Raw genomic sequence first — 16,351 nt, forward strand, 5'->3', positions numbered from 1 at the left:
TTACCACTCAGTTTCATCAAGAACAATTGAGTGTCAAAACTGTTATTGTGTTGGATTTACATAGTCGATAGATGGCTTCTGGGTGGTCGGTAATTACGTTATACTGTCGCAGATAGTGTCAACGTCTGCGTTGTTGGCGACAATGCGTAAACATTGCGAAATAAGTAAACATAACTATGTATATCTCTACCTCTTATCCGCATCGATAACTCCCTTCCATTCGCCGCTAAGATTATATCCACTGTCACTGTTCAAGTTCCTGTCGACCATTCTTGTTTCTACAGCCTCTGTAATTACAGAATTCCAGTATGCAGTAGACGAGAGAAAATTTTTCTTCGGTTTGTTGGTAGAATGCTGGGGAAATGCAATCAGTCTACAAAAGAGTTTCCTTACAAATAACTCATGCGACCCGCTCTGGAATATTACTCAGATGTGTGGGACTCGCATCAAATAGAACTAACAGGCTATATTGAACGCATACCCGAAGGGCAGTGCGAATGGTCACAGGTTTCTCTGATCTGTAGGAGAGCCTCACAGAGATGCTGAAGAAGCTTAACTGACAGACTCCCGCAGATTGACGTAAACTATCCCGACAAATCCTGTTTACAAAGTTTCAAGAACAGGCTTAAGTGAATACGCTTGGAATATACGCCTTTGTATCATTCTCATAGCTATCGTGAGGACAAGATTAGATTTACAGCATGCACGCAGGCATTCTTCCTGCGCTCCATACGTGAATGAAACGGGAACATTCTCTAAAAACTGGTGCAATGAGACATACCATCTACCACTCATTTCACAGTGGTTTTCAGGGGGTGGATGTAAATTCAGACGTAGGTCGTGAACTACCCACACTCCTTGCACGATTCCGTGACTGTCATGCGATACAGAATCGTTGGGTTCTGGAGAGACATACTCATCGCCACGCAACGGCACCCATGACTAACACACAGGGAGATATACAGTGTTCTCTCGATCGTATGGGATTGTACATCGCTTCACGCATGTTGAAATAGGTAACTGGCTTGTTTGCAACAAGACAGCTGTTAGCTTCTAACCACATACGCACTCCGAAAGCCATTAGCCGGTGCAAGTGGGAGGGTAACTTTTACCACTTCCATTTCGTTAAGAAATGTACGTTGATGACAGACCGACCAGTTGGGCATCCCTAACACTCGAGCAGTATTCAAGAACAGGTCGTACAAGTCTTCTCTGGTGCAAGTGGGAGGGTAACTTTTACCACTTCCATTTCGTTAAGAAATGTACGTTGATGACAGACCGACCAGTTGGGCATCCCTAAAACTCGAGCAGTATTCAAGAACAGGTCGTACAAGTCTTCTCTGGTGCAAGTGGGAGGGTAACTTTTACCACTTCCATTTCGTTAAGAAATGTACGTTGATGACAGACCGACCAGTTGGGCATCCCTAACACTCGAGCAGTATTCAACAACAGGTCGTACAAGTCTTCTCTGGTGCAAGTGGGAGGGTAACTTTTACCACTTCCATTTCGTTAAGAAATGTACGTTGATGACAGACCGACCAGTTGGGCATCCCTAAAACTCGAGCAGTATTCAAGAATAGGTCGTACAAGTCTTCTCTACACGTTTTACTTCATGTTTTGTACGGAAATTGACATCGATAGTCAAGGAGTAGCGTCTTTGATTAGCAATCAACACATCTTTGGTCGTGGGTTCGAACCTCGCCACCGCTCGAATTTTGATCAAAAATCCTCAGCAATGCCGGCCGAACACTTCCGGAATAAGAAGTCACCCTCATTCTGCCAACGGTGTTGTCAAAGAGGGCGGAGGAGCGAACGGAAGCTCAGAGCAATCTCTTGCCTTTGAGGTGAGAAACTGCCGCTAAAGGTGGAAGAACCAGCGATGACCAAATGTATGAGTATGTAGAAGATAATGGAAGCACTGCATAAAGACAAATCATGAGTATCAACAGTAAATGCTGCAGTGCAGGACGATGTGCCAGAACCTTATACCGAACACGATGGTCTTTGATCTTGGAGCCCAGTGTTCTTGCTACCGTACGTTCCGGTGACCACTGCTGCCAGCTATCATGTACAGTGGCTTCCTATCGTGCCAAGTCTTTCTACACTATCGCAGGAAGAACTCCCAACATCTCGTAGCCCTATTACACCACCCCGTTCAAACCCATTGAGGTGATTACGATGACGTCTTTGTAGCCATAAAAGCACTGTTCACTACCAGCAACTCTCAAAGATAACTAACGCACACGATCGTTACAATGTGTATTTGAAGCAAACGTGATTTGTACCCTTACAGTGGCGTTATTAGCGCCACTCTTGTACAAACCGCGTGAAATCTGAACTGACGTCAGCTTTCAGATGTAGAAACCCGCCTCCAACTTTCGTTTCTGTCACGCATCTCCTTCTTGCTTCGCGGATTTTTCTCCAGTTAGTGTATCGGAGTCAGAATTTTGCAACCACGTCTTAGTCGGACGACACAGACCTAGCCAGTGAATGTTATTAGTGGGTGGCTTTTATGGTATTGCTTGATCGGAGAGACGAGTCCCACCCGTCAGATCCGGACGTTATTCGTGGATGCCTGGTATGGCGCAGCCTGCAACGCTACTTGAGAGGGCAGACTGCGAGCTGAGCCGTGTAATTTTCCTAATGCCCGGCCGGTTTCCTCGGCCGCCCTCCGGCTACAGCCACGTCTTCCCCCGTCTCTGCGGACGCGCGGCAATCTCGCAAGGAAGGGCCTATCTCTCCCCGTCTGTCCGCTGCTCCTCGTCCCTACCGGGACGAGACGCTGCTACGTGACTCAGAATAAGCGCTTCGTGCCGGGCCCTTGCCGCGATACAAGGGGAAGCTGGCAAAATTTTGCAATACGATTCAGCCATTTTTTAGCTTTCCACTACACTCTACGCATCTCAACAATTTTCATCTATAACTGTCTTCGCTCATCAAAGGTTGTACAAGCAAGAGAGAGAAGAAGTGTGATGGAGCAGGGCTTGGATGCAACCAAGGCGCAGCTCCTTCAGAAGTTGAAATAAAAAAAATGACTTAGTACTTTGGTGCTGGTCCCCGTTACAATCCTAAAATACTACGGCAAGAAAAGAAGAATGAATTGATTTTCTGGAGACTATAAATCTACTCTGTAGGAATCAGCGTGGATTTCGAAAAATACGATCGTGTGAAACCCAGCTCGCGCTATTCGTCCACGAGACTCAGAGGGCCATAGACACGGGTTCCCAGGTAGATGCTGTGTTTCTTGACTTCCGCAAGGCGTTCGATACAGTTCCCCACAGTCGTTTAATGAACAAAGTAAGAACATACGGACTATCAGACCAATTGTGTGATTGGATTGAAGAGCTCCTAGATAGAAGAACGCAGCATGTCATTCTCAATGGAGATAAGTCTTCCGAAGTAAGACTGATTTCAGGTGTGCCGCAGGGGAGTGTCGTAGGAGCGTTGCTATTCACAATATACATTAATGACCTTGTGGATGACATCGGAAGTTCACTGAGGCTTTTTGCGGATGATGCTGTAGTATATCGAGAAGTTGTAACAATGGAAAATTGTACTGAAATGCAGGGGGATCTCCAGCGAATTGACGCATGGTGCAGGGAATGGCAATTGAATCTCAATGTATACAAGTGTAATGTGCTGCGAATACATAGAAAGAAAGATCCCTTATCATTTAGCTACAATATAGCAGGTCAGCAACTGGAAGCAGTTAATTCCATAAATTATCTGGGAGTACGCATTAGGAGTGATTTAAAATGGAATGATCATATACAGTTGATCGTCGGTAAAGCAAATGCCAGACTGAGATTCATTGGAAGAATCCTAAGGAAATGCAATCCGAAAACAAAGGAAGTAGGTTACAGTACGCTTGTTCGCCCACTGCTTGAATACTGCTCAGCAGTGTGGGATCCGTACCAGATAGGGGTGATAGAAGAGATAGAGAAGATCCAACGGAGAGCAGCGCGCTTCGTTACAGGATCATTTAGTAATTGCGAAAGCGTTACGGAGATGATAGATAAACTCCAGTGGAAGACTCTGCAGGAGAGACGCTCAGTAGCTCGGTACGGGTTTTTTTGAAGTTTCGATAGCATACCTTCACCGAGGAGTCAAGCAGTATATTGCTCCCTCCTACGTATATCTCGCGAAGAGACCATGAGGATAAAATTAGAGAGATTAGAGCCCACACAGAGGCATACGGACAATCCTTCTTTCCACGAACAATTCGAGACTGGAGTAGAAAGGAGAACCGATAGTGGTACTCAAGGTACCCTCCGCCACACACCCTCAGGTTGCTTGCGGAGTGTGGATGTAGATGTAGATGTAGATTGTTGGTGTTAATAACGATCATCCTCCTTTAACTCCTCTGCATTACTGCAGATGACGTGTCACTGAGCACATCTGTTCTGTGCAAGCAGTACACGTGAGGCACCTAGTTGTTTCTACTGCACTGTGCGGAATACGAAAGTTCTGTTATAGTTCACTAACCTGCCGTCTTCAAGTCGATGTCCCCAGCGCAGAAAACAGCACGCAGGTCGTAGGTCCGGTATCTTGAGGCTGAAACTGACTTTTAGCGAGGTTCTGTTCTGAAATAATGTATCACTTCTTTGGGATGCCACCCGCGTATTTTAATATAGCCACACGAGAAGACTAAATGATCTTAATACAACTCCTTCTGATACAGCAAACTACATGATCACACACAATGTTTACGAAAATGTATCTTTACACTATTTGTGGCACCTGTCTATGCCTCATGACTACCGGAGTGAATCTTTTAATACTGAATACTGGCAAACACATCCTGCCACAGACAACATGACTGTACATCTCAACTACCTAATCCAGAGTGACGAACAGGAACTCAAATAAAAATTGGAAACACATCCTACGACAGACAACATGTCTGTTCTTCTCGACTGCCTAATCCAGAGGTACGAACAGCCCGAAACACTTCGCGCGCCGTACCAGAAAAGGCGTGACCCGAAAGCTTCCGAAGTGCTTCGTCTGCAATTTCGTCAGTCTTTTGTTTTTAATTTAAATTGTTTTTAATAATTCTAAAATGACTGATCGATAGGCACCTGTTGAGATATTTGTATTAAAAAGTGAAGTCTTTCCAATGAAGAGTTTAACTAATAATAATAACTATACTTTAACGTTTTGGTGCCCTTGCTCCGAACACAGGAGCGAATCACAGAGCAATAGCATTATGCAGGCGCTCTTTCTCTCTAGAATGGTACCGAATCTAACATCTGTCACAGGTACCTCACACCTCATTTCGTTATCTATATACTTCTTGCATCTCCACTGCTCTGGGAACAGCTTCTTGGTGCCTAGTATCATGGCTAACTAAGCCAGAAATATTACAACACATGGACGTACTTATTTTGTATGGGCTTTTTCAGTGGACACCTGATATGAACTAAGGGGAGGTTTACTATCTTTGACCGGAAAAAACATGTTCTTTGAGAATTGTTTTCTTGGGATGTGTTATAGATATCAATGTCAAATTTGGTCAAAATGTTTATTGATATTTCCTCTACAAACTGGAAATTTTTCGACTGGAAAGTTCGAAGAGCAAGGGCGGAAGTGCCGCCGGAACGAAACCAAATTTCGATGTAGACCTCGACGCGCAGTATTTCACAGGTCAACTGGCTCACTGAAATCAAAATTTAGTTGACGTTAGCGAAGTATATAAGATTTTTTAGGAGTTGTACCCCGCTTAAGATATTTGAACCATAGGAAAGAGAATGGCGGCCATTTGAAAAAAAAATAGGGTTTTTTCATCGATTTATTGACTTCGTCGGCCACGTAAAAATGTTTATACTTGATGGATTCGAATAAAAGTGGTACAACAGCTAGACAATTTAATTACCTTCGTCGGAAACAAAGAATCATGTCAATGGGTTCAGTAGATTTGAAGTTACCATACCGCGCGATAAAAAAAGTCGTTTCGAGAAAAACGCGTTTGAAGTTTTGACTTCATATAAATGCAATATTATGCAACTTACGTTAAATCTGCTGTTCCGGGTCCATGAACTAGTCCTTCCTCACAGAGGGCGTTCTGCTCGATCTGGGCCATCCTGCCCTGCTCTAGAGCCGCTCGTACGGCCGGTGACAAACGGTTTTCGGCCGCTTGAATCCGGTGGTCGTCCGAATGCTTGGCGAACTGCGTCGAATCGAGTCCCAGGATGACGTCCATCGTTGTTATGGTCTTCAGAATGCTCAATACCCTTCGTTGAAGCTGCTCACTGCCAGGAAAGTCGCAATCTCCACAGTCTTCGCACCAGAATGCAAATGCTTGGGGTCTAACCTCCAAACACTCGCGTTCAAACTTTCATTTGAATTTTGTGTGTTTCCTTCCAAGCACCGGTACAATAACTCGTCCGCAAAAAAAAAAAAAAAAAACTGGTGCCTGAAAAAGGCCGACTTCAGGCAGGTGCACTGTATTGTTCAACCGCGAATAACAAACATTTCCGTTCCGTATTCGGAAAAACCGTTTCAGGGGTGGATTGTAAACACTATTATGGACCCAAAAATGCAATTTAAAAACGAATCTGTTTTTGAACCAAAAGATAGTAAACAACTCCTTAAGTCAGCATTCACTGCTCAAACCTGCACGCCCTCGCGTCAAATTTCCAGTAGTGCCCATTGAAACGCGTGGTACTTCAGATGCCAGAACCGGCAAGACCCTTAAATCAATGGATAACGGAACTGTGACAGCTTGAAATGAGCTAGAATCCGCGGAAAGACTATTCGACCGCATCTCGTTTCATAGAATGCAGGTCTCATATGATATCAAAGGTCTTTTGTTAAAATCGAGACCGCTGTAGGGTTGTTCATGTGACTTAGTATCGTGAACTGGAGGGGAAAAAGATCTTTCTCAAAACTGTATTCTATCGAATGCAACCTTAGAATTTCGAAAATATTGCCAGTATCAATATCGATGGTGGTTAAAATGGTCCTAAGCACTGTGGGACTTAACATTTGAGGTCCTCAGACCCCTAGACTTAGAACTACGTAAACCTAACTAAGCTAAGGACATCACACACATCCATGCCCGAGGCAGGATTCGAACCTGCGAACGTAGCAGCTGTTTGGTTCCGGACTGAAGTGCTTAGAACCGCTCGGCCACAGCGGCCGGTGACTCGAAGGTGGTATTTTAAGATAACTAACTTTAGAAGATATTATAAGTAGCTTCTTTGGTTGGGTAGGCGCAAATCATTTAATTGCTATTGGTTCTTGAAATTTTAACTCTGAAGATGGTAAAACGTACTTGAATAAAAATGCAAACAGATGTTAAGCGATGGTCTAATGGCGACTGTTTTGGTGCGTTAAATCACCAACTTCGGATGGTTAGTAGTGTCATGCGTCCATGTTCGTAGCCACAGAATGCAACCCAATAAAGAGGGGATGTCGTCAATAAATAATAACCGGCAGAGCAATGGGGTGAATAGTACAGGAGGTAGGAAACTGTAATTTGTTGCCGCAGCGAAACCTCTCGTGATTTTATCATCACTTTTTGAGGTTTTATTCAAGTTCATTTTACCATGAATATCAACGGTCGTGGCTACCCATATTATAAAGTTCTATTTGTTAGTTTTATACGTTATTATCTGGGGAAGTTTTGTATTTCAATCAATTACATGTAACATTTGCTTGGCTCATACTTCCATTTTCTTATAAAGAATTTGCCTTATAAACATTGTACTTACAGTTATAACATGTTAGCCTATTTGTAAAAGTGCCATGAATTATCAGCTTCTAAACAATATGGTTGTTCAAAGCTAAGTTAATAAACTGTCTTCGACAACTTGAATTTCTGCCGGAGTATACACGTTCAAATAATTTATGGGAATGTAACTGGGTGATTTTGTTGACAACCAACGATATCCGACAGGTGCAGACCCCATTGTTTTCAAGGTAAAACTGTAGCAAATAAGCGCTGTGCAAAGCAATTTCAAAACTCGGTTTTACGAGCAGTTCTGAAAAGATAACACATCCGCTGTAAACACTAGCGCCGACACACAACCGAAAATGGCTGCCGCTAGAAGTTAACGATAGTGAAAATTAATAAGCAACGGGTGATGTGGCATTAACTCTGTCCCTCCGTTTTTGACAAGAGATAGAGCAGAATTCGACGCAGAATTTAAGCAAAAACATACATCTCTGTTTACAAGGTTACTTGATGATTTAAAATTTCAACTGCATCCTTTCTAACACTACCTCATTAGATGGAACTGTATCCCTAATTCTCAGTGTTGTTTATTCCGTTGAAAACCGGTGCCAAGACAATATTCAGCGATAGCCGATTTTCTCTGCTGTTTTCGGAGTGTGTGACGCTTATGCTCAGTACATAGGTCCTCGACAGTCCTGATAGGCCACCAAAATATGACATGCCACAAATGGCAAGAAATACGGTACACACGCGTCCCAAGGAAACCAAACGAATCTTAGCTTAGGTGGTGGTCAAAAAGCACACCTCACATCACATTTCCGCTAAATACGACCAGTCCTGTTGGAAATGTTCCATGCATAAGACAAAATGACCGAAGACTTTGTGCCACTGAGGTATCATCATCACTCACCTATCGCATGATTGGTCGACAGCGCAACGCATATCTGATCTGTGTCTCTCACTACGAACCTTCTGAAGAACAGCGACTTCTGGAAGGGCTAATCCAGCTGACAAACTCTCAGGGACCGAGAGGACGTGGGCTCTGTGAAACAATGTGTGATTTTCCCCTTCACACGGAGCCGGGTGGTGACAACTCTCAGCTTGTAGATACAAATCGGTGTGAGTAGGCTTTCTATTATTAAAAGGTATGTCCCAGTGTACCATCAACCTTCCTCTTGATGAAAACTTTAAGGAAGGGAACCAGCCATCCTTTGCACCACCGTCGTTAAATATTCGCGTGGACTCAATTCAGCTATTCAAAAATGTATTTCAAAGACCCACTGCCGTAAACAGGGCCCGCATCATCTCGGACCCTGAAGGTTTGTCAGCTCAGCTAGCCCATCTTGAGGTCATTCTTCGTTAATATGTTTGTGGTGAAAGACACATCAGACATGTGTCCGCTTTCGACCAACTGTCCCTCGGGTAATTGATGATAATACGGAGGTGGCACCGAAGTCTACTGCCATTTTGCCTTAATCAGGTAGTATTTCCAACAGGATTGGTTGTATTTTGCGGGAAAGTGATATGAGGTGTAACTTCTGACGTCGGTCATTTTTGTTGTTTGTTGGCGCTAGTGTTTACTGTGCGTGTGTGTGTGCGTGTGTGTATGTGTGTGTGTGTGTGTGTGTATGTGTGTGTGTGTGTGTGTGTGTGTGTGTGTGTGTGTGATTGTCGAAGACGGAACATGGCTGCATTCCCGTAAGTTACCTGAATACTTAGTAGTTTCAATTCGTAAATCATAATCGTGTATCCAATTTTCTCGTTTTAATAACAATCCTTAATGGCTCTGTAGTTTGAAAATAGCCCTAAAATGCTGTTTTTTGCGGGCTAGATAACGATGATTCTCCGTGGTATGTCATGCACCACGGATTCAGTTTAGGAGTCCTAGATCCTAAATACGGTCCTATGTGAGAGAGAAAAAGTGAGAGGAGCGTCTTTGTATGCAGTGCAACAGTTCGAATTGGTTGTTGCTTTACTGAAATTACGACTACGAAAGCACCAAATGTCTCTTTCATATCAGTACATACATCTATGTTCTGAGAACCACTGCGAAGTGCATGGCACAGGGTGCTTTATATTGTACCGCTCATTAGGGTTTCTTTCAGTTCCATTCGCATATTGTGTGCGAGCTGTAATTTTTCTAACCTTCGTTTGTGGTATTATGATGCAGTGCTATACTGGTACTGAATAGATCACTTCAAAAAAGTCATACAGCATTTGAAGAATGACTTTATTACTCAAATTGCTCACTTAATAAGTTTCGGATTTATTTCCATCATCAGATACCCAACGACACAGAGGGTTACAGGTTGTCCTGTGACCCTCTGGCCACTTGGATATCTGACGATGGAAGTAAATACGAAACGCGTCCATTGAATAATTTGAGTAATAATGTCATTTTTCACCGGCTGTATGACTTTTTTGAAGCGACCTATTCAGGCCCAACACGGTACTACGTTATAACTATGATCCCAAAGTCACTGGTTACGGACCCTCTGTAGCTTTTCATAAGATAGTTGAAGCATATCTTCACAAGCTTCTGTCAGTTCAGCTTTTCATCATATTCGTGACGCTCTCCCGCGAGCAAAGCAAACTGTGACTAATTGAGCTGCCCTTCTTTGTATACGCACTGCTTGGTACGCTCCAGAACGCCTGAATTATTCTAGGCTGGGTCGCGTTTATGAGTTTAAAATGAAGTAGGGCCCACGGTTGATGTTTCAATAACATTCTCTTCTCTCTGCTACAGGAATTAACCGTAAATTATGTTCCCCTAGTGAAATCAGCAAACAGCTACAAAGAGAACCTGTCGAGTCTGTGGGCTGAACACAACTAAAGAATTAAGAGATGTCACAGAAGTTATGAAATGAGTGTATGTATAGGCTGGTCTAATACGTATTGAAGCAGACTGCAACTATGTCATCTAAAATCGCGCAATACGGAACTTTCGTGTTACTATTTGTTATAGGCAAAATTGACTGAATATTGTTTTATACACACGGCACACTTCCAGAAAACTATACCAAGCTATAACTACAAAGATTCCTTTTGTTTTCTTAGCTGCTGCTCTATATTTGAAGACCACAAGAAATACTCAGGTAATTTGTACGGTATATAGACCTTGAAACCGGTTAGTAACGTCACTGTGTAACGCCACTTTTAAGCTCCTACTTTTCTTCCAGTAAGGCTCAGATTGACACTAGTGTGTTGGATACTTACACAAAGGTTTTGTCAGTGTTGACTGGCATACAATTTCTGAATTTCTGAAGTCATCATCGAAAGAATTTAAGGAGCGAAGGATTACAAAATGGTTCAAATGGCTCTGAGCACTATGGGACTTAACATCTGTGATCATTAGTCCCCTAGAACCTAGAACTACTTAAACCTAACTAACCTAAGGACATCACACACATCCATGCCCGAGACAGGATTCGAACCTGCGACCGTAGCGGTCACGCGGTTCCAGACTGAAGCGCCTAGAACCGCACGGCCACACGACCGGCGAAGGATTACATACAGCTTCTACAGAAACTGTGTAAAGTCACTTAGTCTTGTACAAAAAGGTGTGAATTATTCAGGAACACACATTTTAAATAACTTGTCAGCAGCCATAAAAAGCTTAACAACCAATGACATTCAGTTTAAGAGAAGCCCAAAGGATTTAATGGTGGCCAACTCCTTCTACTCCATTGATGAATTTCTCGGTAGAAGCAAATGAGTTATATGTATATATATATATATATAAAAGCACATTTTCAGTGCAGTAATGTGTTCATTGTAGACAAGTGTGAGTGCGTGTGTGTGTGTGTGTGTGTGTGTGTGTGTGTGTGTGTAAGTACAATCGAACTTCTGCACCAGTTCAGTGCAGTAATGTATTCATTGTAAATAAGTATTTAGTAGTTGTATTACACGTTTATTACCTTATAAATAAATAAAAAACTTTTTTACTTTAAATTAAGTGCATTAGTATTTGTAAAATGATTCTTTCATATAGCGTTCATTAAAAAATGACGACCATGCCACTTGAGACCTGTGGAATGGTACATTAGCTTATTTGTTTGAGTTGTAAATATTTGTCATGTATTGTTGTTTTTCTGACATGTTCTACATCATGGAGGATCTCGTCACTACAGATCAATTGGAATGAAAGTAAATCTAATCTAATCTAATCTATATTTTGGTTACAAGAGTCTTATAACACGTGGAGGCAGAAGCTGAAAAATATCTGTATCAGAATTCCCCTGTGTTATTCAATGTGTACATGGAGCAAACAGTGAGGTAAATTAAGAATAAATTTGACAATGTGATTGATGTTCAGTTATAAGAAATAAAAAATAAGGTTTGCCGATGACAGAGACGGCAAAGGATTTTGTATAACAGCTTAATGGAATGGAGGGTGTCTTGTAAAGTGCTTATGAGATGGTCACCAATGCAAGTATAAAGGGCAGTCAAAATAAAAAAAGACAGATCGAAATAAAGTAAACTGTTTATTATTTCAAAAGTAATCACCATAACGGTTAGTTACGTTTATCCCACAATGAGACAAGACGGCAATGCCTTCATGGAAGAAATGCCAGTAGAACCACGATTCAACCCGGACGTGCCCCTCTTCGTCCGAAGGAAATCGAAGGTCATGAATGTCTTTCCTCAGGCCTCCAGCACACTGCAGGATTTTCGCGGGGAAGTCCTTACGCATTCTACATAGAGTCCCGGCCCCTCCTACTCGATTTCCAAAATTCTGGAGCACTGAGGAAAGACATTCGTGGCCGTCCATTTGCTTCGGATGAAGAGCTGTATGTCTGGGTTGGGTCATGGTTTTATAGGCAACCGCCCCATGCAGGCATTACCGTCTTGCCTCACAGTGAGATAAATGTAATTAACAGTTATGGCAATTACTTTTGAAATAATAAATAGTTTGCTTACTTTTTTCGGTCTCGTTTTCATTTGACGGTCCATCATAAAACAAGAGGTGTAGAGTGCAGTCGAATTAAGTAAATTTTGTATATTTGGGAAGTAAAACAAATGCTAGAGTGGTCTGAGTAGACACGTAAATTACAAAATTAAAAACCTCTTAGCTTGATTCTGCCTCTTATTATTTTCTTTTTCATCCGTTGCTTATATTTTATTTCTAGTTACTCCCCAAACAACTCATTTCTACTCCAGATTACCTTGTTTTGGTACTGTTTCCCGTACACAAGAGTTAATAGTTGTAAAGCGAGTATTTAACGGAACATGGTTAGGTACAAGAGAGGGGCTCCCGGCTCCAACACTGCCAAATGAAATAAATACAGAAATTAACAAAGAAACTTGAAAGTAATGGCAAAGCGAAGATTACTTTTTTCGACTTCTCCAGCAAGTGAAAGAGGACAAGCAAGCTGTGAGTATCCTATATTCTCCCACGTCATATTACTGTTTTTGACGTATTTTAAGCCTAGCTTATTTATTAGTTCGACTGCATATTTAGCATCGATAGTCCTGCAGAAACAGGTGGTTAATCTGTACCCAGCAGCAAAAATAATAAAAACTTTTCCACTTAATAGCAATCATGGTGCAGCAACCAGTATATATGATACAGCATAGGAAAAATAATATACCGTATGTCTGATGACAATGTTTTATGAATTAACCTTGTTGTTCATGATGTGTGTGTGCTGGGGTAGGGATGGTGAAAACTGGACAGTTACAACCAATACAGGCATTTTGGTTCTGAATAATCGGTATTTTTCTGCGATAACAGGTATTTTTTTATTTTTTCCTAATAGCTAGGAATGTAGTCGAATTAAATAGGGCAATGCTGAGGGTATTACATTAGGAAATGAGACGCTTGAAGTAGTAAATGAGTTTTGCTATTTGGGGAGGAAAATAACTGATGATGGTCGAAGTAGAGAGGACATAAAATGTAGACTGGCAATGACAAGGAAAGTATTTCTGAAGGAGAGAAATTTGTTAACCTCGAGTGTAGATTTAAGTGTCAGGAAGTCTTTACTGAAAGTATTTGTATGGAGTGTAGCCATGTATGGAAGTGAAACGTGGACGATAAATAGCCTAGACAAAAAGAGAATAGAAGCTTTCGAAATTTGGTACTACAGAAGGATGCTGAAGATTAGATGGGTAGATCACGCAACTAATGAGGAGGTACTGAATAGAATTGGGGAGAAGAGAAATTTGTGGCACAACTTGACTAGAAGAAGGGTTCGGTTGGTAGGACATATTCTGAGGCATCAAGGGATCACCAATTTAGTATTGGAGGGTAGCGCAGAGGGTAAAAATCGTAGAGGGAGACCAAGAGATGTATACACTAAGCAGATTCGGAAGGATGTAGGCTGCAGTAGATACTGGGAGATGAAGAAGCTTGCACTGGATAGAGTAGCATGGAGAGCTACATCAAACCAGTCTCAGGACAACAACAAACATATAAAATGTTTTTAAAAAAGCGAGTAATATTTCTTCATAAGATTTTCATCTATTTGAAATGTCGGTTTTTTAAAGGAAATGGGAAAAGCGATCAGTGTCTAGCTGGCAGCTAGAAACGAGCAACAGACACCTCACAAAAGAATCAGCACATCGTTCATCATCGTCATCATCGTCATCATCCTAATCTTAGCCTTTTCCCACGCCATGTGGCGTCGGCGTTGCTTAGCTGGATCCTTCTCTTCTGTAAATGCCTCTTCAGTGCTGCTTCTACTCTGAGCCATCCTTTCTCCTGTAGGATCCCTGCTACCTTGTCCTTCCATCTCAGTTTTGGTCTTCCGCTTCTCCTTGGTCCTCCGATTTCTAGGTCTTCAATTCTTCTCCCCACGTAGTACTTCCCTCTTCTCTGCACATGTCCATACCATCTTAGCCTACTTCCATGGATCGTCTTCCCTATGGGCCCCCTTTCACTGTTCCCTTAATGTACTCATTCGTTAGTCTATCCTTTCGAGTCACCCAGTTCATCCTCCTTAACATTCTCATTTCTGCAGCTTCCATCTTTTTCTCTTGGGCTTTTGTAATTCTACTGAAGAATCAGTACGGCATTGCAGAGACTATAATGTAGCTGTTGATATGTAGTGTGGCCAATTACAAGGTGTCCATTCACGTGCAGTGGGCAAGACTTCCCCACATTTGATATAACATTGCTGAAGACAGTAATCCATTTATAGTTTGTAATAAAAGTAAAAGATAGTTGATCTGCTACCTCTGTGAACATAATATGCGTCTGTTAGTAGTGACTATTCGTAGAGCCGAAATAGTAGTATGATTCTTAAATGCAACATTACGTTTTAGTGGAATTGCAACAAAATTAGAATAAATAGAAGAACGCTGGAAATTTTTGTAACGTTCTCCCTCTCATTACTTTGGAAAGAAAAACAGTGAACAGTTGACAAACAAAATTTTCATTTAGTTCTCTGTTTTATTTGATGTATTTATTCTGTGTACTCTTGAAGCAGTCTTTGTTCGAAGTTTACATTTATTACTGGAAATAACAGTAGTAATAAACAAAAAATCGAATATTTCAGAAACCGGTTATTTTGAGCGGTTCTTACAACCAGATTAAACAGGATTTGAAGCAAAGCCCGTGTAACCGAAAACTGGTAGTTATGGTGACAACTGCCAGCCCTATGCTGGGCACTGCATTTACAATAGACGGGGTGTAACATTTACATCAGATAATGGCTACCAAATAATTCGTACTGTTGTGCAATTCGCTGCCAGCCTACTGTAAGAAAGAGAGGGGAGATGGCATTGGATGATGTGGCTCTTCCAGCGTAGGAACTGGGTGATTTGTCTCGTCGTCGGCCACGTAAGAGGACGCTATTGGCTGAGGTAGACGGCCAAACAAAATTTCTGGAGCGCTGATATGCTGGAAGACAAGTCAGCAGATCGCTACCTTGTGTTGCAGCCTGAAGGTCAGAGGCGGCAAGTTAGTCATGGAAGGAGACCATCAGGAACAAACGTGCGTCCGTTGTACCTCCTCCTCAATTCATTAATTGTTGAATTTCTTGCATTAAAAGTTGGATCGGTAGCGGTGGCCTCAGTTATTAAGAGATCTGAAATGACTCATTATTTATGGTCAGTCTTAGTGTTCATATTTGCTTATTTGTGGTCCGTTATTGTGAGATCGTGGATGCTCGTAATAAATGTTTTCTGTGTAATTTTCCCATAGTTACAGAGCTGGATATTAATATAAAACGAAAGACGTATAAACTGCAATGCACTAACTGTGTGAGAAAAGTAACGAGGCTGACAACTCTGCGAGCGATCTGACAACGCTGTGTTGTTCTACTTGTGTAGACCAGTGCGTTTATCCCTTCCAGATGCTCACTGCGAGTTTCCCCTCAGCTCCCTACAGCCATCACATGATTTTTGAGAGTGCCATCAGTGACGTTGTGTCTTGGTTGTGTGTTACGAGAAAGAAACCGCGGAATCTAGAGCTACGAAGTTTTGTGTTAAACTTGGGGAAACTATGAGTGTGACATTTGAAAACTTGAAACTGTCCTACGGGGAATATTGCTTATCAGGAGCACAAGTTTTTCGCTGGCATAACTCATTTTTGGGAAGCCGAGAACACGTTGAACATGAATCTCGCTCAGGGAGACGTAAAACTTCATGAACCGACGAAAATGTCGATCGTGTTTGTGCTTTTGTGAGACTGCTCCTCCACAAGATTGTTAACCAAGTGTTATACAAAGGTGTCCT

The sequence above is a fragment of the Schistocerca americana genome, chromosome 1, assembly GCF_021461395.2.
Source record: "Schistocerca americana isolate TAMUIC-IGC-003095 chromosome 1, iqSchAmer2.1, whole genome shotgun sequence".
NCBI classification, from domain to species: domain Eukaryota; kingdom Metazoa; phylum Arthropoda; class Insecta; order Orthoptera; family Acrididae; genus Schistocerca; species Schistocerca americana.